This window comes from Calidris pugnax, unplaced genomic scaffold (assembly GCF_001431845.1).
Source record: "Calidris pugnax isolate Ruff unplaced genomic scaffold, ASM143184v1 scaffold215, whole genome shotgun sequence".
Taxonomy (NCBI): Eukaryota; Metazoa; Chordata; class Aves; order Charadriiformes; family Scolopacidae; genus Calidris; species Calidris pugnax.
This window is the reverse complement of record NW_015090997.1, coordinates 963,923-990,772: the sequence shown is the minus strand read 5'-3', so window position 1 is coordinate 990,772 and position 26,850 is coordinate 963,923. Positions and strand designations below refer to the sequence as shown.

General features: G+C 56.2%; 1 protein-coding gene across 1 annotated transcript in view; it reads right to left on the bottom strand.

Moving 5' to 3' along the window:
• Positions 1-26,068, bottom strand: part of LRRN2 (leucine rich repeat neuronal 2) — a 38,771-nt gene extending 12,703 nt beyond the window's left edge. Inside the window, exon 1 of the mRNA XM_014955399.1 lies at positions 25,766-26,068. The gene's annotated coding sequence lies outside the window, so the exon portion shown is untranslated. The remainder of the gene's footprint in view (positions 1-25,765) is intronic.
• Between the last annotated feature and the right edge of the window lie 782 nt (positions 26,069-26,850).

Below are 26,850 nucleotides of genomic sequence, written 5' to 3'. Positions count from 1 at the left end.
ACCCGCTGTCCAAGGCGAGCGAAGAGCGAGGAGAACAGGTCCCTCCACCAACACACAGACACCGAGTGAGCACCGGTGACCACCCTGTCCCTCAACGCGGTGGCAGGGCTACCTGGCCGGTCCCCAAATCACTGGGCCACCAGGAGCATCTCACAGGTGGCCAGGCCATGTCCCGGCTGGTGCAAAGCAGAGCAGGAGCCGCGTCGGTGGCCACAAAGGGCCACGAAGCACAAGGCAGTGGTGCCAAAGCTGGGTAGACTCAAACGGGCCAGAAATGGACAATGCAACAGAGAACAAAACCTGGAGCAAAGCCCCCCCACGGGGAGATGGACTCCGGTGGTGATTTCAAAGCCAAACCCTTTCAGCATCATCCAAGCCTGGGTACCGGGATGTTGCACGGAGCTCCTTGGCAGAGCAGGGCACAGGCTCCTCCCATCCCCAAAACCTCCCTCCGTGGGACAAGGGTGGCCGGGGGGAACCACACCAGACCCCACAAGCACCAACAGCCCCAGACCAGTGCCAGAAAGCCTTGGATCAAGCCCTGCATCGCTGTTATTTCCCTGTGTCCCCTCATTTTCTCCCACCAGCATCCTCTTTCCCTTGTGCCAAGCCCCCCAGTGCCCTGGGCAGAGCCCAGCCATGTCCCCCAGCCTGGCAGGGGGGCAGGAGAGGGGCACTGTGGAGGGATCACGCAATAATGTCACTCGTGCCATCAGCGGGGTCCCTGTCCTCCTATTGCCTGTCATTTTCTGGCTCTTTGTGGCAGGCTCTGATGACAGACACGGCTGCTGCGACGAGATTCCCTGGGGGTCTTGGGAGCATTGGGGACAGGAGGAGGAGGAGGAAGGAGGAGCAAGGTGGGGACATGGGCCAACATGTGCATCTTCTTGGGAGGGAGAGTATCTGGGAGGGAGGATTTGGTCTCACCAAGGCTGGCTACGAAAGCAAGGTTTAATGTTTGCTTGCCAACCTCTTGTGAGCAGGTTAAGCCTGCGGAAGCAGAGCCTGCTGCCTGTCAGTGGTGGTTTGTGCTGCTGCTTTGAGGGTTTGGGAGTGACAAAGGCTGGAAATGCACATGGTGAGAAGAAAGAGGGAGATGGAGAGATCCCTCGTGGGCTACAGACTGAGCTGGGCTGCTCTCCCTGCCCCAATTCCCACCCATTCATCTCAGGAGGAAATTTCTCACAGCTTCTGAGCTCCTCTGCACTCTGGGGACAGCCCCCATAGTCCTAGGGGGCTCCAGGAAAAGCAGATGAATCCCTGAAGGCAGGAAGATCCAGAGGATCCCCAACTCTGGAGGCACCAGCCCCAGCTCTCCTTGAGCAGACCATTCTGCTTGCTTCACTCTTGTCCTCTTTCCAGCAGGACCTCAGGGGTGGGTACACCCACGGGTGACACCATGGCTTGTCCCACTCGTGGTTTCTGGGTGGAGGAGGTGAGCACAAGCCTGAGCCCGTCACTATCCATGAGCCAGAAACTGAGCAAGACCAACACGGTCTTGTCTGGAGAGTCCTGGCCTTGAAAGCGGAGCAGACACGAGTCCCAGATGGCCCCGGCAATTCCAGCTAATAAAAAGGATATTTCACACATCAGGCACTTCGCAGACACGTTAATGAGAGCAAACAAAGGCTCCATGATGCAGATTAAGGGATGCGGGGAAGCAGCTCCCAGGGTGGCCACCAGCCAGCCCAGCCCATGGGCTTTGCCATCCTGCTCCTGAGGGACAACCCCGGAGCATCCCAGGGACCACGGCCGGGCTCTGCCCTCCAGCAGCTCCATGAGGCTGGAAGGCTGCTTTGGAGGGCAGCACCACGGGGCTGGGGAAGGGATCGGGCAGGCTGGAGCTCCCAAAATCACTCCTAGGAGTGGGGAAGGGACCAGCACGGTGCTGAGGCTGCTTTCCCAAAAGCCAGAGGAGGAAGGATGCCAAGGAGCTGTATTTTTCATGCAGCCGAGCACAGCATAAATACAAGGGGAGAAAAAGGGGGAGCCTAAATCACTGCCCCTGCTGCTGCTGTATATTTCAAGCGCAGAGGAAGAACCAGCTGGGAGGTCACTGCTGGCCCAGGGGATAAAGCCTGTGGCCGTCCCACCCGTGGGCACCAGGTGTGGCCACAAGCCCAGTGAGATGCAGCAGCTCTCGTCATCACCCTGATGGAGCAAACAGTGACACTGGAATGGTGTGTCCTCTTTCTCCCCATGGGCAATGCGGGGAGAAAGGTGCTGTGGGCTGCACCCACTCAGGACACGTGTGGAATCCAGCATCAGGTCTCATTGGACCGAAGCAGACTGTGATCCAGGATCTCCCTTCTACTCTGGTGACATTAGGAGCTCTAAACCACCCGAGTGCCACGTCAAAGTCTGATTTCTGCCACATGGAGTATCCAGAAATGGAAGCATCGCTAGAAGGGTTAATCCCCCCGCCTCCCCCGGCCTTTCCCTTTCCTAAAGGAGAGATTTCATGCCATGCTGAATAAATAAAATAATATGATATTACAAAAGACTGCAGCACAGTATATTAGATAGCACAGCACTGTTGCAGGGCGTCTGTCAGCACCAATCACGATGACTGATGACTTATCAAGAATGGACCTGACATTTCCAAATGAGCTGTTTTGATAGAGTTGTCATTCAAAGGGGATCTAAAATAATTTTGATAGAGTTGTCATTCAAAGGGGATCTGAAATAAAATAATAATAATAATAATAAAAATCCCAGATAGGAACAGGAAGAGAAATGGAAAACATTTGCCGCCTCTGTCCCACCTATTTAAGGATTCCCAGCTCGGCAGCAGGACGATTTGGTGTAGAGCATCGGCGGGGAGGGACACCCACAGAGACTTTGCTGAGGCTCAGAATCAGCCCCAATGTCCCTCCCAGACCCAACCCACAGCCAGGGAGTAGAGGGACAGACGGTCCCAGCACCCTCATCCACACAGCAGGGCAGGATGCAGCCACCCCAGGGGCTGCCCAAAATTGCTAATGGTGGTGGTGTGGGGGGAGGGCACACAGCCAGTGCATGGGGGCACGTGTGCCCATCTCCTTTCCTTCAAATGGCTTTTAAACTCTCCGATTTCAAAGATAATGAGGCAGCTACAAGTTTTATGAAAATAAGCAGCCACAGAAGGGTTCGGTGGGTGGTTAACCCCACCAGGCATGGGAGGCATGGACAGCAGCCAGCTCCTTTGTGGTGCCAGAGCTGCTCAGCATCCCAATGTGTGTCCGTGGCTTGGGACACCCAGTTGTGTCTCCTCTGATGCTCATGACACAGTGTTGTCCACTGGAAACCCCTGTGCAGACGCTGTACATCAGACCAGCGCCGTCTGTGCCACCGCTGCCACGCTGCAGCCCGTTGTGGTGCCTCCTTGCCTTTCCCTCTGGGGGCTGTGCATACACTCGAATTACTTAAAATAATATCACAGTGTGCAATTGCTCTTCTGGAGAGGAAAATTTGCAAAGGATATGGAGTCCCTGTTGAAAACCTGGGGCTGTGTCAGCGATATTGCCCTGCCCCTATGGTTGGGAGCCGATGAAACCCTGCCCAGAGGCTCCAGAGCCCATGGAGGCATCTCCTCGGGAGTGTGGAGGGGTGAAGGAAAGAGATTCCAGGGCTGGACATGATGCTTTGCCACGGGGAGAGCCTTCCTGCAGGTGATGGGGCAGCTCCCAGACCCGGCACCGAGAGCCTGGACATGCAGCATCCCCCGTGCCAGAGGTGGCTAGTGTGGTACAGGGCTGTGAGCCCACTCCCAGCCAGCCCCTTCCCCTTGAAGCCAACAGGGCTGTGGCTGCAGGACCCCCAGGAGCACCTATGGAGTCGGTGGGTGCAACCCCCAAGTGGGTGCGTCCCCCCCAGGTGGGTGCTGCTGCAGCCAGAGCACCCAGGGGCTGGGCAAGGAGTCATGGGGTGGGGAAAGACAGCCCATCATCAACTTGTCTTCAGAGGAACTGACAAAAAATATTGTTCTCAAAAGAAAAACCACACCAAAACCAACCACCACTGAAGCAAGTCTCCGCATGACTGAGCTCTGAGCAGATCTTCATCCATTCGTGTCGCAGGAGGAGGGAGAGGGGCTGGTTTTGGAGGAACTTTCAGATGTGTCATTACAGGTTTAGAAGGGCTGTGGAAAAAGATAAACCCGACACAGGATGTGTACGTGTACTAAGAGCAAAAAGAAATTCCAGAGCCATTTTCAAGCAAAAAACCTACAGTGGCAGTGACACGCCAAGTTGTTCTTCTAAATAATGCACAACAAAATAAAGGACTTTACCTTTCCAAAGCCTCCTCTGCAGCCACCTCCAGGGTATTTACACCAGCCAGGGAGAGGAAGAAAAAGCTCAAACACACCATCGAGGGGCCAAATTTTGGGCCAGGCTTCTCTGAAGGTGCACAGGGTGGAGACTGAGATCCCTGAGGCTCCCAGAAATCAAACCATGGCAGGAATAGCACAGGAAAGGCTCATCCACAGCCACTGAGACCATCCCTCTGGCTATGAAATATGTGTGATGAGCCCCTTAAGAGCAGGGGTTAATGAGCACGGAGCCCAACTTCTGCATCTCCAACCTCCCCAGCAAATCAGTGCTGCTCACTGCCCCCTGCCCAATTAAGAAGGCAGCTCCAGATGGCTCTAACGGGGTCCTCCTGGCTCTAATGAGGCCCCATCATTAGGTGATTGGTGCCAACCCCAGCTGGAGGCTCCAGCAACAGTCACCTTCCCGGTGACAGCAGCAGCCAGCGATGGTGGCACCGAGAAGGCTGTGCTGAGGCTGGGTGGGAATTACTGCAAGGCTGCTTTGCTCAGCTTAGGGGATGCTTGGTGGTCCCTGAAGCTGGGCTGGTCCGACTGGGAATGCAAGGAGGGCTGAATCCTGCTGGATGCTCAGGGCTGAGCAGGGAATCGGGCTCCCTACAGCCCCTACAAGGTGCCACAGGGCAAGGAGGGGGCTGTGGCAGAAGGGGATGCTGCGCTGCCGGCAGCCAGGTCCGTGCTTAGGGCCTTCCAGGAGTGATTTTAATTGTTTTTAGCTTCAGACAAGATGAGCTTTGACCTCATTTGTGCTAACAGCTAACCGCATCAGCCAGAACTGAGCCCGGGATGTCTGCAGGGCACGTCAGCCATAACTCCGGGCGAGGGCTGCGGAGCGAGTCGGGGGCACGGCTGGGGCAGGGTGGCCCCCAGATCCTCCCCAGGTGGCACAAAGAAGGGGGGAAGCACTGGTGGCAGTGCCAGGCAGGGTCTGCCAGGTTGTCCAGGGTGCCTGGGGGATGCCGGAGCCAGCAGCACGTCGGGCTGCAGAAAGGGGGTGAGCAAGGGACAATTTCACTCACTTTAACTAGTCCTGAAAGACATTTTCTCTGAATCATAAGTTCATTTCAACACCCCCCGCCCTGCCACAAACTGGAGATAATGTTTTTCCCTGAGAAATCAGCTTCTGTCACTGCCATTTGATCTCCTTCTGGCTGACAGTACCCATTTCTCCTCTCCCCTTCGCCCTGCTCCTCCTCACAACTTGCCACCCGCTGCTTTTAACGGGCCACGGCTGGGGGGCTACTGGGTGCCATGGGGCAGCCCTGTCCCAGCATGGGGCTCCAGGCCATGCCAACACTCAACCTCCCAGACTCTGGAGAAGCTCAGAAACCAGTTTCTGTTCATCCAAGGGTCACGGAAAGTATGTTTTTCCCTTTAGAGCAAAGCTATTAAAACTCACTCTCAGGCCATGCTCCAGTCGGGGTGATTACCGCCTGCCAACGCCTCATTCCCTCCGCAGTTTTAATTGGTGCCATTAAAGAGCTGCAGTGCTTCACCCCAGAAGAGGCTCGGTCTCTCTCTCGGGGTGAAGGAGCCCTCACCTTAGTGCTGGGGTTGAAGTTATGGCACTTGGAGATGGGGAGAGTCGGCGCGTGGCAGAGCGCCTGCTCCCCGGCTCCGCGGAGCTTTTTGCCCCCATTAATGGATGCACAGAAGGTGCAGAGAGGGAGGGGGTTGGGGTGGGGTGGGCCTTCTCAGAGATGGAAGATGTGATGTGTGAGCAGATCAGAGACTCACAGAATCATAGACCGGTCTATGTGGGAAGGAACCTCTCACATCATCAAGTCCAACCATCAGCACAACCCTGCCCAAACCATTCCTGACCCGTGTCCCTCAGCACCACGTCTGCCCAGCTTTTAGATACCTCCAGGGATGGTGACTCCACCACTTCCACGGGCAGCCTGTTCCAAGGCTTGATAACCCTTTCCATGAAGGAATTTTTTCCCAATATCCATCCTAAACCTCCCCTGGTGTGACTTGAGGCCATTTCCTCTTGTCCCATCGCCTGTGACTTGGGACAAGAGACCAACCCCCCCTGGCTACACCCTCCTTTCAGGGAGAGAGCAATAAGGTCTCCCCTCAGCCTCCTTTTCTCCAGGCTGAACACCCCCAGTTCCCTCAACTGCTCCTCAGAAGTTCTCTAGACCCTTCTCCTTGTTCCTCAGACCCCTCACCAGCTCCGTTGCCCTTCCTTTGGAGGAGAAGGGAGGCTGCCGGGCTCAGAAAGCAAAGTGGTTACTCAAAGTTCACCAAACTCGGATGGCTTTGCTCCTCCTGACCCCATCAGGCACCACGCAACTTCCAGCCAAAGCCACATCACGGACTTACTTGGTATTCGAAACCCAGCAACAACCTTCTTCAATCTAAATTAAGTGTTAAAGTGAAAGGCAATTCAGTGAGACCGTGAATTCATTAGAAAACATAGCTAGATCCAAAGGGTGCTGCAGATGATAACGTGTCGGGGAGGTGGGGATGGGCAGGGCACAGACAGAGACAGAGACACAGCAGCGAGTTCAAATCAGAAAAGGGGGGGGGGAAAAATCAGTGCATTATTTTAGATGAAGATTAAATGACAGCCCCTGCTTCAAAGGGCAAGCGCGAGAGGCTAACAGGCTGTGACAAACCAGAATGCATGGACACGGGCAGCCAATTCCCTTAAATAAAACTTTTATTGGCCATGATATCTGAAAACAAGCAGCCTGCAATGGGGATTAATGGTTTTCCCCGGGCCTCCCCCAGCATTCCCCACCCCGGGAAGGGCCAAGGCTGGGGCTGGGATCTGCCTCCCCCGGTGGCCCCGCTGCAGCCGGGGATGCCGGAGGGTCCGTGGGGCCGGGGGAGGAGGAGCGAGACGGAATCACTTAGCCTTCATTAGGCCAAATTAAAATCAGAAGTGAGATGACAATTACAATTTGTGACCGGCTAATTGTTCTCCTCAGAAGCTGATCGTTGTGCAGATTGGGAAAATTAATTGTTCGCAGTCCCAGGTGGGTTGGCTTTGAACCCTGCTGAAGAAGCAGAGCTCCTGCTGGCGACGCTGCCTGCAGGACATCATCCCTGGGGCTGGCAGGAGAGCAGGCAGCATCGCTGGGGGGGTCTCCAGACAGGCTGCAGAGTCCTGGGGGGGCTGGCAGACCCCCAAAACCCCTCACTGCCTCCAGCTTTAGCTCCTGGAGCGGAGCAGAGCACCCTGCGTTAAGGACTGGAGCTTCTGGCTGTATGGGGTGGCAGCCTTGGGACCTGCTGCCTCCACAATGGATGCACCCATCATCCTTACCCCCCAAGGGGACTTGCCTGCAACCCCCCCTCCCTCCCCACACGGCCGGGGAAGGAGCTCCCTTCATGCTGGGACTTGTCACCGCTGCTCCATCACCATCCAGCGCTGAGTCGGGAGCATCAAGCTCCCATCAATCAAGCCTCCCCCTTCAGAGCATCCTCCTTGATTGTTATCCCCAGGGTGCTGGGGGAAAAGGGTGTTGTGAGCACTCGGATATAATTATAGCTTCCAACGGGGCTGCCAGAGAGGGGGAAGGTGCCAGATTTCAGCGGAAACGGAGACCTCCAGCTCCTGCCTTCTCCCCGGCTCTCCCACCTCCTGGGTTTCTGGCAGCCTCCCCGGCCACGACGCTCGCTGCGTGGGAGCCAGCTCTGCCAGGGGGGCTACGGAGCCCGGGCTGGCACCAGCCCCGTGTCTGAGGGATGCAGGCTTGGAGCTCAGCGTGGGCTCTCCCGTGGGAAGGCACCCGTTGGGACTCTGCGATCCCCTCTCCGTCAGGCAGCGCCCCGGCGGATGGACCTTTCCCCTCTCCATCTCCCCAGGCTGCTAATTAGCTGTGGGGGGGAGCTCAGCCTGATTCCCCATCCCGTGCTGCCACCACGCTCTCTCAGCAGCAAGGCAGGGCTGGCATCTTGGCAAACTGGGTACCACCCCAGCAATTCACATCTCCCACCGCCTGCAGCTCCTCTCCCTGCAGAGAAGTTCCAGGCTGGGTCTCTGCAAGCCTTGGGGGGGGTTTCCTGTCCCCCCCCCTCCAAACCCCACAGCTCTGAGACACAGACATCTCCCCCAGAGCCTCAGGGATGCTGTCGGCGGGGAGGGAGGAGCGGGGAGGCTGCCAGGGGCTGCCAGGAGCCGGGCAGGGGGATGTGATAACTCCTGTGGCTCTACACGCCTGTTGAGCTGCGACAACATGACAGCAATAGCGGCTCATAATCCGCACAAAATGTGTGTGTTTGTGCCTCGCAGCAGTTCGTGAGCTCGGAGAGACAGGTGCATGCCAGGAAATTATGATATATGTGTCCGTGACGTACCCTTTCCCTCCCTCGTAACGTTGCAGATACAGGGAAAGACCCCCCCAGCCTCTTCCCTGGATCGTTAGGGTGGGAGGAAAGGCCGCCAGCCTGAGGGGGAGACCCGCTCCCCGTTAACCATTTGGGACAAGATTTTCAAAGGGCTCATCTCCCCTGCGCCCGTGTAAATGATGCAGACAGCTCTGAAGCTCTGGACACTGAGTCCTTTTGAAAAATCAAGCCAGTGCTGCAGCGGAGCCGGGAGTGAAGAGGGATGCTCATATCTCTTCCAGTTATTTCTTCGTCTCTCTAATCAAACAAACAAGTAGCATGCCCAGAGCGGCGGCGGGCAGGCAGGGGCTGCTTGAACCTTCCTCTCCAGAGATGTTGAAGCCCAGAGGAGGGTGTCCATCTCTCTGTGTTGTTCCCGGTCCCCATCCCACCCAGCACAAAGGTTTGGTCCCCATCCCATGGGAATTTCAGTCCCTAAAACCCTCAGACCCATGGCCAGGGTACCCACTGTCTCAGGCTCTGCCTGTGCTGCATCAGCCCAAGTGACCTTCCCCAGCAGATCAACGCACAAACTGGAACAATCAATACCCTCAGCACAGCCCTGGGGTCTGGGGGTGGCCATTAAGGCTGGTTCATTAGGAGCAGCCCCCCCAAACCTCCCCCCTTCCTCTAACCCACACCAAGGCCAAGGGCAGCATCCTTCAGAGAGGGGATGCTCTGGGCAACGTCAAAGGCTTTTGGTCTCCTCTCCTGTGTGGCTCCCCACAAACCACGAAGCCAATCGGTGCTACAGGCTCCAAAGGGGACAGGGACCAGGGATGTCACCTGGGGAGGACACGTCCATGTCCAGCTGTTGGGCCAAAAAAGCAGGTCACCAGAATAAGGTATGGATGGGCTGCTCCAGCCTGTCCCCCTGGGATATTTCAGGAAGAAACGTTCTGCCACCGCAGCCTTTTGAAGTTAGTCCCTTCAGAGGGATAAATCAAAGCTCTTTAAACTTTCTTCGGCAGGGGAGGGGCGGGTGGGGAGGAACAGGTTATTAAACAAAGCTTAAAAAAAAAAGGAAAGAATTCCTGAGCGTAATTAAAATCTAAACCATGAAGGGCTCTCTCCTGTTATTTCTCTAGAGGTGTCTGTTGTTGGAAACAATATTTCTTGGGCTGAGCAGCGTTGCTGCAGGCGGGGAGCATTGCACGGAGGGTGCCAAGAGAAGGGGTGAGGGGCAGGGGATGGGGGACCTCCCTCAGCCCCCATTGTCCTGGGGGCTCAGCTGGTCCCTTGCCATCTCCATCTCATTTGTCTCTACGTTCATGGATTGACCTGCTCTTCCAGGGGCGAAGGGAGCCAGGAGCTCGCCGGGGTTGGTGCCACCATGGTGGTTGACCTCGGGAAGGGGACGGGCAGGGGCACAGGCAGGGTTCAGGGCCAGCAAAGGGGCTGTGTGATGGGCAGGGGGCTCCAGCAGCGGTGGCCAGGCAGCAGAACGGGGTCACATCACACATGGAAAGAGGCATGAGAGCAGCCTCCACTGCAGCCCAGCCCTGCTCCCTTTGATCTTCAGCAGAAGAAAGGTCAGGATGGCCACGCGACTGCTTGTAAGTGCCGTGAAATCAGGCTAATTTCTAATTACGGGGAAGTCTCTCCCTGTTATCTTGCTGGCACAGTCTGGCCTCCTTGGGCCGTGTGGCTGAGATAAAGGCGCTGGAGTTACAAAGCACCTCCTGAGGGCTTGGTGACCCCATGGAGTGACACAAAAGAGCATCTCAGCAGTGTCTGATGCTCCCTGGGGGGGCTGAACCTGCCCTTTGGAAGCCTGGACTCCCCCCCGCTGCTTCCCACCACAGACCACATCCTGATGAGCTGCTGCTCTGTTGCCACGATGCCCCTGGAGATGCCATGAGGACATGAGGTCCTACCAAACCTACTTGTGTGTGGTGGCAGAGGCTCAGCCAGCAATGAGAGGGAGCTTGGCTCCCCCATCCCTGGCCAGCAGCAGCCCCTTTGCATTCAACATCTGGGCTCGGGGGCTGCAGGACAGGGAGAAGAGGAGAGAAGCAATAAAAAAGCAAGGACAAGAGCAAATCCAGGCTGGTGACGACCCATCAAACAAGGGGAGCAGCCCCCAGCCCCTGCACTGCAGCAGCTTGTCGCTGACCCTAAAATCCCCTAGGACACCCCATGATTTCCTCTGAGCCTCAGTGCCCTGCTCAGGGTTCAACATTTCAGCCGGTAATTGCAAACCCAACGTTTCAGCAGCTCATTAGGACACGACAGCCAGGAAGAGCACATCGGTGACATTAAAGGGTTGGACGTGAAGGTGTTCCAGGCCATGCTGGTAACTCTGTCCCCCTGTTCTCTCCTTGCCCCCCACGCTGTTTCCCATGTACAACACACACAGCAGCCTCTGCAGGAAAAACCCAGGGCGGGTGGATCGATGGCTTGTGCCTCGGAAGGAATTGGGCAGAAGAGCTCAGAGCCACCCTCTCCCCTGCTGAGAACCCTGGCTCTCGGGGCACAAGTACACATTCAGCAGAGAGCCACCCTCTCCCCTGCTGAGAACCCTGCACTGCTCTTGGGGCACAAGTACAGGTTCAGCAACCAGAAACTGACCCCTGGATGAGGCCAAAAAGACTCTGAAAAAGCCTCCAAACATTTGCAAAGCCAGCCCTGGCTGTGCCCACAACCTGAGGAAGCCGGGCAGTCCTGCTCGGAGCATTGCTCCAGCCTCCCAAGCTGCTCAGTGATGCTCAAGAGCAGCTAAGAAGTACCTAATCCACCTGAATAAATCTGGGCGAGGCATTACTTTTGGTATTAAACAGGGATTTAAAACAGAGCGCATTGATTTTCTCTCCGTGCTGGATTTCACTGAGGAAAAGCTCAGATGTCCTACCAGCATGGCTGGAAGAATGATACTGAAGTCCCATCTTGGACCCCGACAAACCCTGCACCAGTTTGGGGGTTTGCACAGCCCAGGACCCCTCTTGCTCCTCCCGGGGCTGTTCCTTTCCATTCCAGCTGGCTCCTGCCTGGCGAAAGCCATTCCTCTCCAAACCCTGCACCCTCCTACCTCCTCTCAGCCTCGCCGGGGAAAAAACAAGCCATGATTTAGCACCTGCCTCTTGCAAAGTGCTGGCCGGCGGCTCCTGTCTCTGCTGCTCCCTGGGTAGCACCAGGGATGCTGTGCCCGGAGCGGGGGGCAGCACCAGGGCAGCCCCCCCAGCCCAACCCAGGCTCCGGTACCATACGGGATGCACCGGCTCTTAGGGGCTGAGGGGAGACAAGTCAACCTCTGGCAGCCAAAAAACCCCCTAGATTAGTGCAAATGCCAATAAGTCATTAGGAATCATAAGAAAAATGTACGGTTGCCATAGCAACTGGCAGGCACGGCTTTGGGGCTGCTTCACCCCCTCCTTCAGGCGTGGAGCAGCTCGGAGTGGGGATGGAGGCAAAGCCCTGTGCCATGCCCTGAGAAGCCACCGCGACCAGGAAGGGCTCAGCAAGGCAGGGGCAGCTTCACCACCACCTCCCTTATGGGGTTTGGGGGTGCTGAGCCCCTCCCCGGGGAAGCAGCGGGGCTTTGCCACCAGCAGAGACCCCAGAAATGCTTCCTGATGGGATGGGAACCGCTTGGTCCTTCACAAACCACAGGGCTGACTCTGCCATCACCAGCCAAGGGGGTTGCACATCTCCCCCTGCACCCACCCCTGTGAAGGAATGAACCCCAGCTCTTAAATCTACACATTTTCTGCACCAAAGTCTGTGTCCCCCCCACCAAACCTACTTGTGTGTGGTGGCAGAGGCTCAGCCAGCAATGAGAGGGAGCTTGGCTCCCCCATCCCTGGCCAGCAGCAGCCCCTTTGCATTCAACATCTGGGCTCGGGGGCTGCAGGACAGGGAGAAGAGGAGAGAAGCAATAAAAAAGCAAGGACAAGAGCAAATCCAGGCTGGTGACGACCCATCAAACAAGGGGAGCAGCCCCCAGCCCCTGCACTGCAGCAGCTTGTCGCTGACCCTAAAATCCCCTAGGACACCCCATGATTTCCTCTGAGCCTCAGTGCCCTGCTCAGGGTTCAACATTTCAGCCGGTAATTGCAAACCCAACGTTTCAGCAGCTCATTAGGACACGACAGCCAGGAAGAGCACATTGGTGACATTAAAGGGTTGGACGTGAAGGTGTTCCAGGCCATGCTGGTAACTCTGTCCCCCTGTTCTCTCCTTGCCCCCCACGCTGTTTCCCATGTACAACACACACAGCAGCCTCTGCAGGAAAAACCCAGGGCGGGTGGATCGATGGCTTGTGCCTCGGAAGGAATTGGGCAGAAGAGCTCAGAGCCACCCTCTCCCCTGCTGAGAACCCTGCACTGCTCTTGGGGCACAAGTACAGGTTCAGCAACCAGAAACTGACCCCTGGATGAGGCCAAAAAGACTCTGAAAAAGCCTCCAAACATTTGCAAAGCCAGCCCTGGCTGTGCCCACAACCTGAGGAAGCCGGGCAGTCCTGCTCGGAGCATTGCTCCAGCCTCCCAAGCTGCTCAGTGATGCTCAAGAGCAGCTAAGAAGTACCTAATCCACCTGAATAAATCTGGGCGAGGCATTACTTTTGGTATTAAACAGGGATTTAAAACAGAGCGCATTGATTTTCTCTCCGTGCTGGATTTCACTGAGGAAAAGCTCAGATGTCCTACCAGCATGGCTGGAAGAATGATACTGAAGTCCCATCTTGGACCCCGACAAACCCTGCACCAGTTTGGGGGTTTGCACAGCCCAGGACCCCTCTTGCTCCTCCCGGGGCTGTTCCTTTCCATTCCAGCTGGCTCCTGCCTGGCGAAAGCCATTCCTCTCCAAACCCTGCACCCTCCTACCTCCTCTCAGCCTCGCCGGGGAAAAAACAAGCCATGATTTAGCACCTGCCTCTTGCAAAGTGCTGGCCGGCGGCTCCTGTCTCTGCTGCTCCCTGGGTAGCACCAGGGATGCTGTGCCCGGAGCGGGGGGCAGCACCAGGGCAGCCCCCCCAGCCCAACCCAGGCTCCGGTACCATACGGGATGCACCGGCTCTTAGGGGCTGAGGGGCTCTGGCAGCCAAAAAACCCCCTAGATTAGTGCAAATGCCAATAAGTCATTAGGAATCATAAGAAAAATGTACGGTTGCCATAGCAACTGGCAGGCACGGCTTTGGGGCTGCTTCACCCCCTCCTTCAGGCGCGGAGCAGCTCGGGGTGGGGATGGAGGCAAAGCCCTGTGCCATGCCCTGAGAAGCCACCGCGACCAGGAAGGGCTCAGCAAGGCAGGGGCAGCTTCACCACCACCTCCCTTATGGGGTTTGGGGGTGCTGAGCCCCTCCCCGGGGAAGCAGCGGGGCTTTGCCACCAGCAGAGACCCCAGAAATGCTTCCTGATGGGATGGGAACCGCTTGGTCCTTCACAAACCACAGGGCTGACTCTGCCATCACCAGCCAAGGGGGTTGCACATCTCCCCCTGCACCCACCCCTGTGAAGGAATGAACCCCAGCTCTTAAATCTACACATTTTCTGCACCAAAGTCTGTGTCCCCCCCATGCTGGTGGGCAGTGCCCTGCCCGTGGGCAAACCTCAGTGGGACTGATAAACCTCAGGGCCAAACTAGGGGGGCTGATAAAAGTCCCTCCCCAAACTGAAAGGGATGGAGTAAACCTTCATGGGTGAGGAATCATGCTTATTCTTGGCAAAATCAATTTCCAGTTTATTTTAAATAAAATCATCCATCTGACCGCTGGGAGCCTGGGGGCAGGGGAGGGGAGAAGGGAATTGGTAGCAGAGAGGGAATTTGCCCGTGGGGGGGGAAGGCTGGGATGAGCTGGGGTGACCCGGCCTCTGGCATTACCCAGTTTGGAGGATGCTGGGCTGGAGATGGAAGCTTTGAGCTCAGAAGTCACCCTGAAGTCCCCCGTGTCCTGGAGGGGCTGGAGGAAGGACGAGCATTAAGGATCAGAGGCGCATCCCAGCTGCTCCTTCCCCCGTCCCCCTCCTGCTAATTGCAAAGCCCCCGGTTCCAGGACCCCCGTGCAACAGGGAAACCTCGTCGTTGTCCTTGTCACATGGAGGGCTGGCTGTCACCCGACGGGACAAGGCTCCCCACAGCCCTTGAGCCCCCACATCACCCGGTGCCAGCCCTCCCAGCATGGGCAAAGCGTGAGAAGTTGCCGTTTTCCCATTGTTTCTGGGAATTACAGAATTCCCCACGCATGTCCCCACGCGCGTCCCCCCCTTCCCCGTGCCGCAGCTGCACATGGCTGGCGGAAATGTCACCCACTTTGTCTTTAATTCACAAACATCGTCTCCCCCCCCACGTTTTTTTTTTTTTTTTTTTATTTTTATTTTTTTATATTTTTTGTTGTTTTTCCTCAATTTATTCACAGCATTAGATCTCTTCCGAGTTTCCAGGAGTGGCTCATCACCTCTTAGTCATCCTGGGATGTGGAGATTGGGCACCGTGGGGCCATCCTGTATGGGGTGAAGGGGGGGGGCACACAATGTCCCCCTCCTGAGGGCAGGAGGGGGACAAGGACCTGCCTGGCCCCCAGCAGAGTGGGGTGACCCCCTGCCTCCCCCTCCTCTGCAAAGGGAGGATTCAGCCCCGTGGAGGCAGGAGCCACATCAACCCCCTCTGTTGCCTCTGGCTGCAAATATCCCCTCTCTCCCCCCCGGCCATGATTTTTAAACCCACTCATCTCTGCAACTCTATTATTTACAGGCGCTGCCCAAGGAGACTGTCTGCACCAAGGACAAGGGGAAAAATAAGATGGACCCAAGCCCTACGTAGGGAGGATGGAGCTGGAACCCACCTCTGCCCCATGGCAGACCTACTGGAGTGGGGCTGGGGTCCAGCCCCCCCCGGCTGAGCGGGATGCCGTGGTGCATCACCCCTTACTCTTGAATCCCACCCACAATTTCCCAGGAGAAAAACGACTTTGGCAGCATCCTGCTCTCTTCCCTCCATCCCCACTTCCCTCCATCCCCTTCAAGATCCAAACCCAAGCAAAAGGCGACATCAGGCTGCTCGGTGAAGCCCCCGGTTCCCTGTGGCCCCCCCCCAGTCCCCCTCTGCAGAGCTGCAGCAGTCCTGCTGCTGCCAGCCTGCCTGGGAGCCCAGATTTCGGCATGATAAGCGATGGCTTTCAGACGTAAACAGCCCTGTTGGTTTAACTTCCCTTAAAAACTGAGCAAAACCAGGGAAAAACAGGTGCTGAGCCAGGGAGGACAACCATGGCCAAGGGAGGGGGCACAAAGGGGTACGTCCAAGGCTTCCCACGAGGGTTTAACCAGCAAAAAGGGAGTCAATGAAATATTAAAAAGCCATAAAGGTAGCTGGAGAGTGTCACTGAAATGCCTTTTTGTCTTATTTAGCAATAGATACCTTCATGAAAAGGAAAGAACGGGTGATTTCGGCACGGAGCAGGAACTCGGGCGATGGATGGGCATCAGGGCAGCCCCCAAACCCAGCAGCATCGGGATGGAACCAGCTCTGGCCCCACTCCTTGGTCCCTAAAAACACTCAATACGGGGACAAATCCTGCTGGAGGACTCACCGACTGCACGAGCTGCATTTTGAGGGTCGGAGCTGCTGCCACCAGCCCCGGCTCTGGGACAGCCCAGCTCTGAGCAGCAGCGGCGGCAGCACGTAGGAGTTGGGAAAAGTGACTCAGAAATAGGACTCGGCAGAATTTTCCATGGAAATAAAAGCCTTTGCTGGGGAAAAAAAAATAAATAAAAAAGCCAAAAAAAAAAAAAAAAAAAGGCCGAACACTCCCAACTCTCTCAGCCTGTCCTAAGAAAGGTGCTCCATCACTCTGACTAATAAGTCAATACTAGAGTAAGATAGGAAGAGCTGCTTCACCCAGTCATTTACATAGTTCACAATTTCAAATGAGGTTAGGAGAAAGCAGAAGCACAGACTGCTCTCTAGAAAAAAAAAAAAAAAAAAACAAAAAAAAAAAAAAAAAAAAGTGGCTCCCAATCAACTGCAGCAATTTGCAAATTGGGATCAAATGCTGCAGACCCTTTTTTGGGCCAATGTGTCCAAAGTCCAAATGGGCTTTTCAAGTCAAGTGAGCGGCTTTGATTACGCATTGCCAAAGAGGGGGTTGAACAACCAAAGCATTGAATTCAATTTAATAATCACACTATGAACGAGCGTCAGACACCCGATTGAAAGGCTTCTTCCAGCACAAACCATATTGGTTCATTTTTTTGTTTCACAAATAGGAGAAAAAACATTTTTTCCTTTTCAGGTGAGCAGCTGCTAGTGTTATTATTATTTTTTTCTCTATTTTTCCAGGCTGTTGATCTCTCTCCATATGATCCTGATAGGACACGGGACAGAGCAGAGAGAGGAGCTTTCTTGGGTTTGGGGGCAAAGATGCTTTCTTCCCCCAGCACCAGAGAGATGCAGTTAGTTCCTCTCTGCCTTTGGGAAAGGTTGGTTAAAATGCAACATCCCCCCCTCCCCTTTTATGCTCTTTACAAATTCCTCACTGATGAAGGCTTTTCAATTCAAAGCCAGCGTTATTAAGGCTCACAGAAGCACAGTGGCTCGTCTTCATGCAAAACAATTTTCTCAGCTTGAACCTGAAAACAGACTCTGCTTTGGTCAACAGGAAGGACAAAGCCGGTCACGCTCCGACCTCACACGCCAAGTTTAATCTCGGCCCCATTTCTTTATGACCGGTTATAAATGCCACAAAATATGGTTTTATAATAGCACCTGGGATGGGCTTTTAAAGCAAATGGGTAGCTCCAGAGCCTGGATAGGGTCAGGAGATATCAGAGCATTTATAAGCTGCTGGAGGGGGAAGCTGGCATTAATTCTGAGTAGGGTTGGTGAATAATTTATCACAAGTAATTTATTGACTAACTTTGTCTCTTTTCCCTGTCTGGGTGAAAAGCACCCCAGTGCAGAGAGCCAGCACAAGACTTAGGCACCACTTAAGTCCCAATTAAGCCCTTTGTGAATTGTCTGGGAACGGATCCCAATTTTCCCATATTTATTTGTTATTCAGAATTACACGCCAAACAGACCCGACACATAATTCCTGCTCTGCAGTGTGTTTGCAAACAGTTCCCAGGGAGCACCAGCTGCGAGGGCTCCAGCCGTTTTGGGAGGGGGGGGACAGGGGTGACTCAGGCCCCCGACCCTCCCCAATTGGGCTGGTGTCATTTGGGGGACCCCATTTCCCACATGGAGGAGCCCCAGGTGCTCACCACGACTGGGGGGATGGAGGGGGGGCAGGAAAAAGGTACTGGGGCTGCCATCCCCCAGCTCCGAGGTGCAACCAGAGCAATTTTCTCAACCATTTATTGCCTTCCTAAAACGCACCCATTGGAACAGCCTTTTCCAAAGCCTGCTATAAGTATATTTATGGCAAAATACTCTCTGCCGTCAACAACCGCTAAACCTGCACATATATTTCACTGCCCGTGAGCTGGCTGATGTCCTGGAACGGTGTTGGGCATTTCATCAGCTGCCCCCAGCTCCAGAGCAGGAGGGATGCTGGAAGGGACACGCGTGGGGACCAGTGTGGAGAAGTCCATGGTGGCCAGGACATGGCCATGGGCGGGCACAGGAGGACACGGGGAGATGCCCTGGGCTCCACCAGGAGCTCACGACTCAAGAGCATCAAGGACCAAACCCTAAACTCAAACCCAGCATCCCAGTGCAGAGCCTTATTGACAGAGACCATCTTCCTTCTTAAGGAGAAGTTTTAAACTCATCTAATTTTCATGTGCTTCCTGCTGCACTCCCAGCGAGCAGCAGCAGCCGTAATTCTCCTTCTCCTGGCTTTCCCTGAGCAGAGCTGCAGCTTCCGATGCGGAGCACAGGAGAGGGCATTTCCTCCCCCTTCCCTGAGAACAATAATTTCATTTCCAGGAGGAGAACCAAAGTCAGGGGCACCTCCCACACATGTCGAGCAGAGGGAGAGCGACCATCAGTCAGTGCCGGGGGCCTCACACCTCGTCTTGGGCAAAGAAACAGCATCCTGGCAAAAAAGGATGCCGGAGCAAGAAGGGAAGGTGGTGGTGAGTTCCTGTGTGCGAGGAGGGCATCCTGTGGGCCCTAGGCTGGCATTTCTACTCTTTAGGGAATCAGGCACCTGCCAACTGGAACACTATCCCATGGGTGGCTTTTGGGACAGAAGGGAAGAGGCATTAGTGACCAGGGTCTAGACTGAAGGTGATTTAGGAGATACATCGTCAGCTAGGAATAAACACAGGGAGAGCACCCTGGTTTTTTTTACCCCCCTGCCTTTGGAGAGGTGCTGGTAGCCTGGTGAAGTTCCCAGCCTTTCAGGTGCCCACCTGGATCGAGATCTGGAGCTTCCTACCATCCTCCATCCCTGTCCTAGCCGGGAATTTTCGGATCGCATCCCTAAATGGCAGTGATCAGCTACGGCGAGGAGCAGGGACAGACGCTCTGCTGCCGTCAGCCAGAATGGCTCTCTGAGGCAGAAGGAGCTGCGTCTGGTACGAGCCACCAAAGCTCTGCTCCACGTTGGGAACCGGAGCCTCCACGGCACCTTCTTTGAAGGCTGAGCAGAGGGGCTGCCCCGACTCCCTGGAGAGTCAATTAACGCAGCTTAATATCACAGCGCGGTGGGGAAAGTGCTTTCCCGATGCTCCGACATCCCCAGCGAGGTGGGATGGGTTTGGTCGGGGTCCTGCCTAACCCACCACCCCCTTCCCCTGCACCAGAGGGATGGGGCAGGCTCTGCCATGGGGTGTTGGCACGGTTCAGCCCCCGGCAGCTGATGCTGAGCTCTTTGTTTTCCATTGCAGAAGGTAAAAAAGATCCCACCCAAAGGAAAGGCTTTAAAATGGCTGAGGAGCAGACACTCACCCCCAGATTTGGCCCTCAGCCCTGCGCTGCACAGCCACTCACGCCAGTGCCAACGGGGTGCCAAACGAGCCCCCACCACCCCCAGAGGGGACCCAGGGTGCTGGGGCAGCAGCGCTCAGACACGGGGGAAAGGAGAGCCAGGAGAACTGGGAAGAGCCATGTTCCCAGCAAAGATGCTGGACCAGCAGGACCGGGGTCCTCTGCCACAGGGAGCCAGGATGGGAGCTGGATGATGGTCCCCCACGTCGCAGGCGTGAACCCCGGGAACTGATGGGCACCCCCAAGAGGAGAAGCCCCGTGGCAAGGAGCAGTCAATGCTCCAGGAAACTTGCACCGAGGCACATCCCGTCACCCCACGGCTGCACCCCCCTCAGGATTTGAGAGACAGAAATGAGACGTTTCCCTGCCAGCCCTGCTCCCAGCTCTGCCTGCGGCCAGGCTGCAGGACCAGGGCTGCTCCTCCTCAAAGCAACAGCAGGAGCTGTGGGTCCTGGCTCAGCACTGGCACTCCAGTCCCTGCTGTAAGACACCAACAGATCGTGGCTTGAGGAACCAGATCCTCATGGCCAGAGGTGATGGCAGCACCTGCCTGCAGCTTCCAGCAAAAGCCTCCCTGGAAACACTCACTCCAAGGGTCCTTTTCCCACCCCACAGTGCTCAGCCTGGAGCACCCCCTCCTTCCCTCTGGTGGGGTCCCATTGCCAGGCTGGGACAAGCCCTGGGGAGCAAAGGGCTTCACCCCCTCCTCACCCATGGGAGACAACAGCATTGCTGAGATCTCTCCAATCTCCTTTTTTTTCAGGCTTTGGCAGGAAGCAGAGGAGATGGGGAGGGTTCAGAGCCTGCCTGAGCATCGGGGGGAGGCGAGGACAGCCGATATCTCAGCCACACACGGAGCCATTGGGGTCCCTCCCAACCCTGAGCACCCTTCCCAGACCAGGTCAGCTCAGGCGGGTCCTGGGGTCCCTGCAGTGGGTCCCTCCCTGCTCACAGACCCCCTGGAGCCCTGGTCCCCATCTCTCCCCAGGCTGGCAGGGCTCAGCCACGCACCCCACACTGCGGGAGAGGACGTGCTGGACCCCAGCACAGGGGTACAAGCACAGAGATTGCAGGTGGGGGGGACATGTCCTGGGTAGCTGCGTCAGGGAGGAGGGCAGGGAGGGCTGCATACAGGAGCAGGGCTTGGAAGGGTTGAGGTAAACACCAAACCAGCAGAGAAATCATTAAAATGACTCCCGGGGTTTGCTTTGCCATCACCCCCAGGGCAGCCTGTCCTCTCCCTTTGGCTCCCAATCAACTGCAGCAATTTGCAAATTGGGATCAAACGCTGCAGACCCTTTTTTGGGCCAATGTGTCCAAAGTCCAAATGGGCTTTTCAAGTCAAGTGAGCGGCTTTGATTACGCATTGCCAAAGAGGGGGTTGAACAACCAAAGCATTGAATTCAATTTAATAATCACACTATGAACGAGCGTCAGACACCCGATTGAAAGGCTTCTTCCAGCACAAACCATATTGGTTCATTTTTTTGTTTCACAAATAGGAGAAAAAACATTTTTTTCCTTTTCAGGTGAGCAGCTGCTAGTGTTATTATTATTTTTTTCTCTATTTTTCCAGGCTGTTGATCTCTCTCCATATGATCCTGATAGGACACGGGACAGAGCAGAGAGAGGAGCTTTCTTGGGTTTGGGGGCAAAGATGCTTTCTTCCCCCAGCACCAGAGAGATGCAGTTAGTTCCTCTCTGCCTTTGGGAAAGGTTGGTTAAAATGCAACATCCCCCCCTCCCCTTTTATGCTCTTTACAAATTCCTCACTGATGAAGGCTTTTCAATTCAAAGGCAGCGTTATTAAGGCTCACAGAAGCACAGTGGCTCGTCTTCATGCAAAACAATTTTCTCAGCTTGAACCTGAAAACAGACTCTGCTTTGGTCAACAGGAAGGACAAAGCCGGTCACGCTCCGACCTCACACGCCAAGTTTAATCTCGGCCCCATTTCTTTATGACCGGTTATAAATGCCACAAAATATGGTTTTATAATAGCACCTGGGATGGGCTTTTAAAGCAAATGGGTAGCTCCAGAGCCTGGATAGGGTCAGGAGATATCAGAGCATTTATAAGCTGCTGGAGGGGGAAGCTGGCATTAATTCTGAGTAGGGTTGGTGAATAATTTATCACAAGTAATTTATTGACTAACTTTGTCTCTTTTCCCTGTCTGGGTGAAAAGCACCCCAGTGCAGAGAGCCAGCACAAGACTTAGGCACCACTTAAGTCCCAATTAAGCCCTTTGTGAATTGTCTGGGAACGGATCCCAATTTTCCCATATTTATTTGTTATTCAGAATTACACGCCAAACAGACCCGACACATAATTCCTGCTCTGCAGTGTGTTTGCAAACAGTTCCCAGGGAGCACCAGCTGCGAGGGCTCCAGCCGTTTTGGGAGGGGGGACAGGGGTGACTCAGGCCCCCGACCCTCCCCAATTGGGCTGGTGTTATTTGGGGGACCCCATTTCCCACATGGAGGAGCCCCAAGTGCTCACCACGACTGGGGGGACGGAGGGGGGGCAGGAAAAAGTTACTGGGGCTGCCATCCCCCCGCTCCGAGGTGCAACCAGAGCAATTTTCTCAACCATTTATTGCCTTCCTAAAACGCACCCATTGGAACAGCCTTTTCCAAAGCCTGCTATAAGTATATTTATGGCAAAATACTCTCTGCCGTCAACAACCGCTAAACCTGCACATATATTTCACTGCCCGTGAGCTGGCTGATGTCCTGGAACGGTGTTGGGCATTTCATCAGCTGCCCCCAGCTCCAGAGCAGGAGGGATGCTGGAAGGGACACGCGTGGGGACCAGTGTGGAGAAGTCCATGGTGGCCAGGACATGGCCATGGGCGGGCACAGGAGGACACGGGGAGATGCCCTGGGCTCCACCAGGAGCTCACGACTCAAGAGCATCAAGGACCAAACCCTAAACTCAAACCCAGCATCCCAGTGCAGAGCCTTATTGACAGAGACCATCTTCCTTCTTAAGGAGAAGTTTTAAACTCATCTAATTTTCATGTGCTTCCTGCTGCACTCCCAGCGAGCAGCAGCAGCCGTAATTCTCCTTCTCCTGGCTTTCCCTGAGCAGAGCTGCAGCTTCCGATGCGGAGCACAGGAGAGGGCATTTCCTCCCCCTTCCCTGAGAACAATAATTTCATTTCCAGGAGGAGAACCAAAGTCAGGGGCACCTCCCACACATGTCGAGCAGAGGGAGAGCGACCATCAGTCAGTGCCGGGGGCCTCACACCTCGTCTTGGGCAAAGAAACAGCATCCTGGCAAAAAAGGATGCCGGAGCAAGAAGGGAAGGTGGTGGCGAGTTCCTGTGTGCGAGGAGGGCATCCCGTGGGCCCTGGGCTGGCATTTCTACTCTTTAGGGAATCAGGCACCTGCCAACTGGAACACTATCCCATGGGTGGCTTTTGGGACAGAAGGGAAGAGGCATTAGTGACCAGGGTCTAGACTGAAGGTGATTTAGGAGATACATCGTCTGCTAGGGATAAACACAGGGAGAGCACCCTGGGTTTTTTTGGACCCCCCTGCCTTTGGAGAGGAGCTGGTAGCCTGGTGAAGTTCCCAGCCTTTCAGGTGCCCACCTGGACCGAGATCTGGAGGTTCCTACCATCCTCCATCCCTGTCCTAGCCGGGAATTTTCGGATCGCATCCCTAAATGGCAGTGATCAGCTACGGCGAGGAGCAGGGACAGACGCTCTGCTGCCGTCAGCCAGAATGGCTCTCTGAGGCAGAAGGAGCTGCGTCTGGTACGAGCCACCAAAGCTCTGCTCCACGTTGGGAACCGGAGCCTCCACGGCACCTTCTTTGAAGGCTGAGCAGAGGGGCTGCCCCGACTCCCTGGAGAGTCAATTAACGCAGCTTAATATCACAGCGCGGTGGGGAAAGTGCTTTCCCGATGCTCCGACATCCCCAGCGAGGTGGGATGGGTTTGGTCGGGGTCCTGCCTAACCCACCACCCCCTTCCCCTGCACCAGAGGGATGGGGCAGGCTCTGCCATGGGGTGTTGGCACGGTTCAGCCCCCGGCAGCTGATGCTGAGCTCTTTGTTTTCCATTGCAGAAGGTAAAAAAGATCCCACCCAAAGGAAAGGCTTTAAAATGGCTGAGGAGCAGACACTCACCCCCAGATTTGGCCCTCAGCCCTGCGCTGCACAGCCACTCACGCCAGTGCCAACGGGGTGCCAAACGAGCCCCCACCACCCCCAGAGGGGACCCAGGGTGCTGGGGCAGCAGCGCTCAGACGCCGGGGGAAAGGAGAGCCAGGAGAACTGGGAAGAGCCATGTTCCCAGCAAAGATGCTGGACCAGCAGGACCGGGGTCCTCTGCCACAGGGAGCCAGGATGGGAGCTGGATGATGGTCCCCCACGTCGCAGGCGTGAACCCCGGGAACTGATGGGCACCCCCAAGAGGAGAAGCCCCGTGGCAAGGAGCAGTCAATGCTCCAGGAAACTTGCACCGAGGCACATCCCGTCACCCCACGGCTGCACCCCCCTCAGGATTTGAGAGACAGAAATGAGACGTTTCCCTGCCAGCCCTGCTCCCAGCTCTGCCTGCGGCCAGGCTGCAGGACCAGGGCTGCTCCTCCTCAAAGCAACAGCAGGAGCTGTGGGTCCTGGCTCAGCACTGGCACTCCAGTCCCTGCTGTAAGACACCAACAGATCGTGGCTTGAGGAACCAGATCCTCATGGCCAGAGGTGATGGCAGCACCTGCCTGCAGCTTCCAGCAAAAGCCTCCCTGGAAACACTCACTCCAAGGGTCCTTTTCCCACCCCACAGTGCTCAGCCTGGAGCACCCCCTCCTTCCCTCTGGTGGGGTCCCATTGCCAGGCTGGGACAAGCCCTGGGGAGCAAAGGGCTTCACCCCCTCCTCACCCATGGGAGACAACAGCATTGCTGAGATCTCTCCAATCTCCTTTTTTTTCAGGCTTTGGCAGGAAGCAGAGGAGATGGGGAGGGTTCAGAGCCTGCCTGAGCATCGGGGGGAGGCGAGGACAGCCGATATCTCAGCCACACACGGAGCCATTGGGGTCCCTCCCAACCCTGAGCACCCTTCCCGGACCAGGTCAGCTCAGGAGGGTCCTGGGGTCCCTGCAGCGGGTCCCTCCCTGCTCACAGACCCCCTGGAGCCCTGGTCCCCATCGCTCCCCAGGCTGGCAGGGCTCAGCCACGCACCCCACACTGCGGGAGAGGACGTGCTGGACCCCAGCACAGGGGTACAAGCACAGAGATTGCAGGTGGGGGGGACATGTCCTGGGTAGCTGCGTCAGGGAGGAGGGCAGGGAGGGCTGCATACAGGAGCAGGGCTTGGAAGGGTTGAGGTAAACACCAAACCAGCAGAGAAATCATTAAAATGACTCCCGGGGTTTGCTTTGCCATCACCCCCAGGGCAGCCTGTCCTCTCCCTTTGGGTGGGCTGAGCCCGGAGCGGGGAGGATGGGGAAGGAGAGAGGGAGAGCAAGGGACCAGGCTGGTTTATTTATTACAGCATCTTTTTCTACACCCAACTTCACTCCTTGAAGGTTTTCCACCGCAGCCCAGGCACAGAGGGGTTAAAGGCAGTGCCAGCGCTGCTCCTGCCTGGAATCGCATCCTGCCCTCTCCCTCCGCAAGGCTGGGATTCAGTCTCAGCAGCACCAGCTCCAGCGCATCGTCGGGGGGGTTCGCCACGGTTACCCCCCCATCCTGGGCGAGGATCGACTCGATCCCAGAGGAGTTTCCAGACCCAGGAATCCAGCTCCCACCATCAGAGCCGAGGGAAATCTCCTTTCCCTCCTTTCCCCCTTGCCCCCCCCCCCGGACCCCGCACCGGCGAGGCACGGATGCTGCTTCCCTTTCCCATTTTCACCCGCTTTTCTTGCTTTTCTTTTCAAATACTCCATTTATCCTCCACGCCAGAGATCAGGGAAAGCAAAGCTCTGGAAGGAAGAGGGAGAAGGGGGGTGGAAATTCCAAACAAGCAAACTGCCAGGCAGCCATCTCCGTGTTGCAGAGACCCCAGGCACAGAAGCCCACCCTCCCCCGCCCCGCCAAAAAAAAAAAAAAAAAAAAAAGCACCTATGGGTCCTGTAGGTATAAGGGCACAAGCGAGGCAGAAAATCGCGTTTCGCTGTGATGTCTGAAAGCTGCGGAGATTTTTGTTCCTCGATGTGCCCCCCCCCCCCGCAAAAAAAAAAAAAAAAAAAGAAAAGTCACAACCGACAGACAATCCGGTTACCGGGGCTGGAGCCCAACTTACCCTTGGACTCTCCTCCCGTCTCCCAGCGTCGCTGTCATCCGCCTGCCCGCTCCCCGCCACAGCTGCCCGCACATCTGGCTCGGGCAGAGCCCCCCCCGCCGCCAGACAAAGAGCCGGGATGGCTTTGGACCCGCCAAAGCTTTTTTTGGGGGGGAGAAGGGGGAAACCGTCCTTGTCCCTTGCCGGGGTGGGGGGACGGGGACAGCAGGTCAACCCCTGCCAGGCTGCCCCCCCACTCTCGCCCTCAGCGGGAAGAGCCCATCGCCCTCTCCCCGCACACCCGCCGCTCCCCGCTGCCTGCAAACGCTCCCTCCTCCTCCTCCTCTCTTCTCCCCTCCCTTTCCCAGTCCTCCTCCTCCTCCTCCTCCTCACTCGAGCCTTGTCGCCACGGACGTGCCACCCACCTGAATCAGCTCCTGCCGGCTGCGCGCTTAACCCCTGCGGCTCCGAGGGGCAGCCCAGGCTCCCCCCTCACCCCCCTTGGGGTGATGCTCCCCAGTATCAGAGAGAAAAAGCTCCTGCAAAGGCTGCCCTGGCTGCTGGCACCCCCTCGGCTTCACAGCGCATCCTGCTCCCTCTGCGGCACCGGGGTCCCCTCCCCACGGGTTGGGACATGGGGGTCACCCAGCCCAGGGGGGGTTCTCCCAGGGCCCCACATTGGGAGGGAAGGAGGAGAGTCGATGGGGTGGATTTGTGGCCCAAATCCCTTCCTGTCCACCAGCACCCAAAGGGCTGTATTTGCTTTTGGAATGATCTGGCTGCCTGTGGTCCCCGGGCACCGACCCCATCCCGCTCCCCCCCGGGTGACACTGCAGCCCCGTGGGGTTTTGCAGCACCTTCCCCTGCCCCTCTGCCTCTGGCTGGGTCCCCAGGCAAGACATGCTGCTGGTGGCTCATCTCCTCTGGAAGGGGGTGCTCAGAGACTCTTCACCTTGAAAAACACTGGGGAAAAGCTGCCTTCTGCTCTGCTGTGTCTCAGAGGGGGAGATTTGGGGTCCCAGTTGCCTGTCACCCATATTAAGAGGTGAGAGACGGAGACCCCGTCCCCCTCCTCACCCCAAAGTGACACAGGGAAGTGTCTCAGA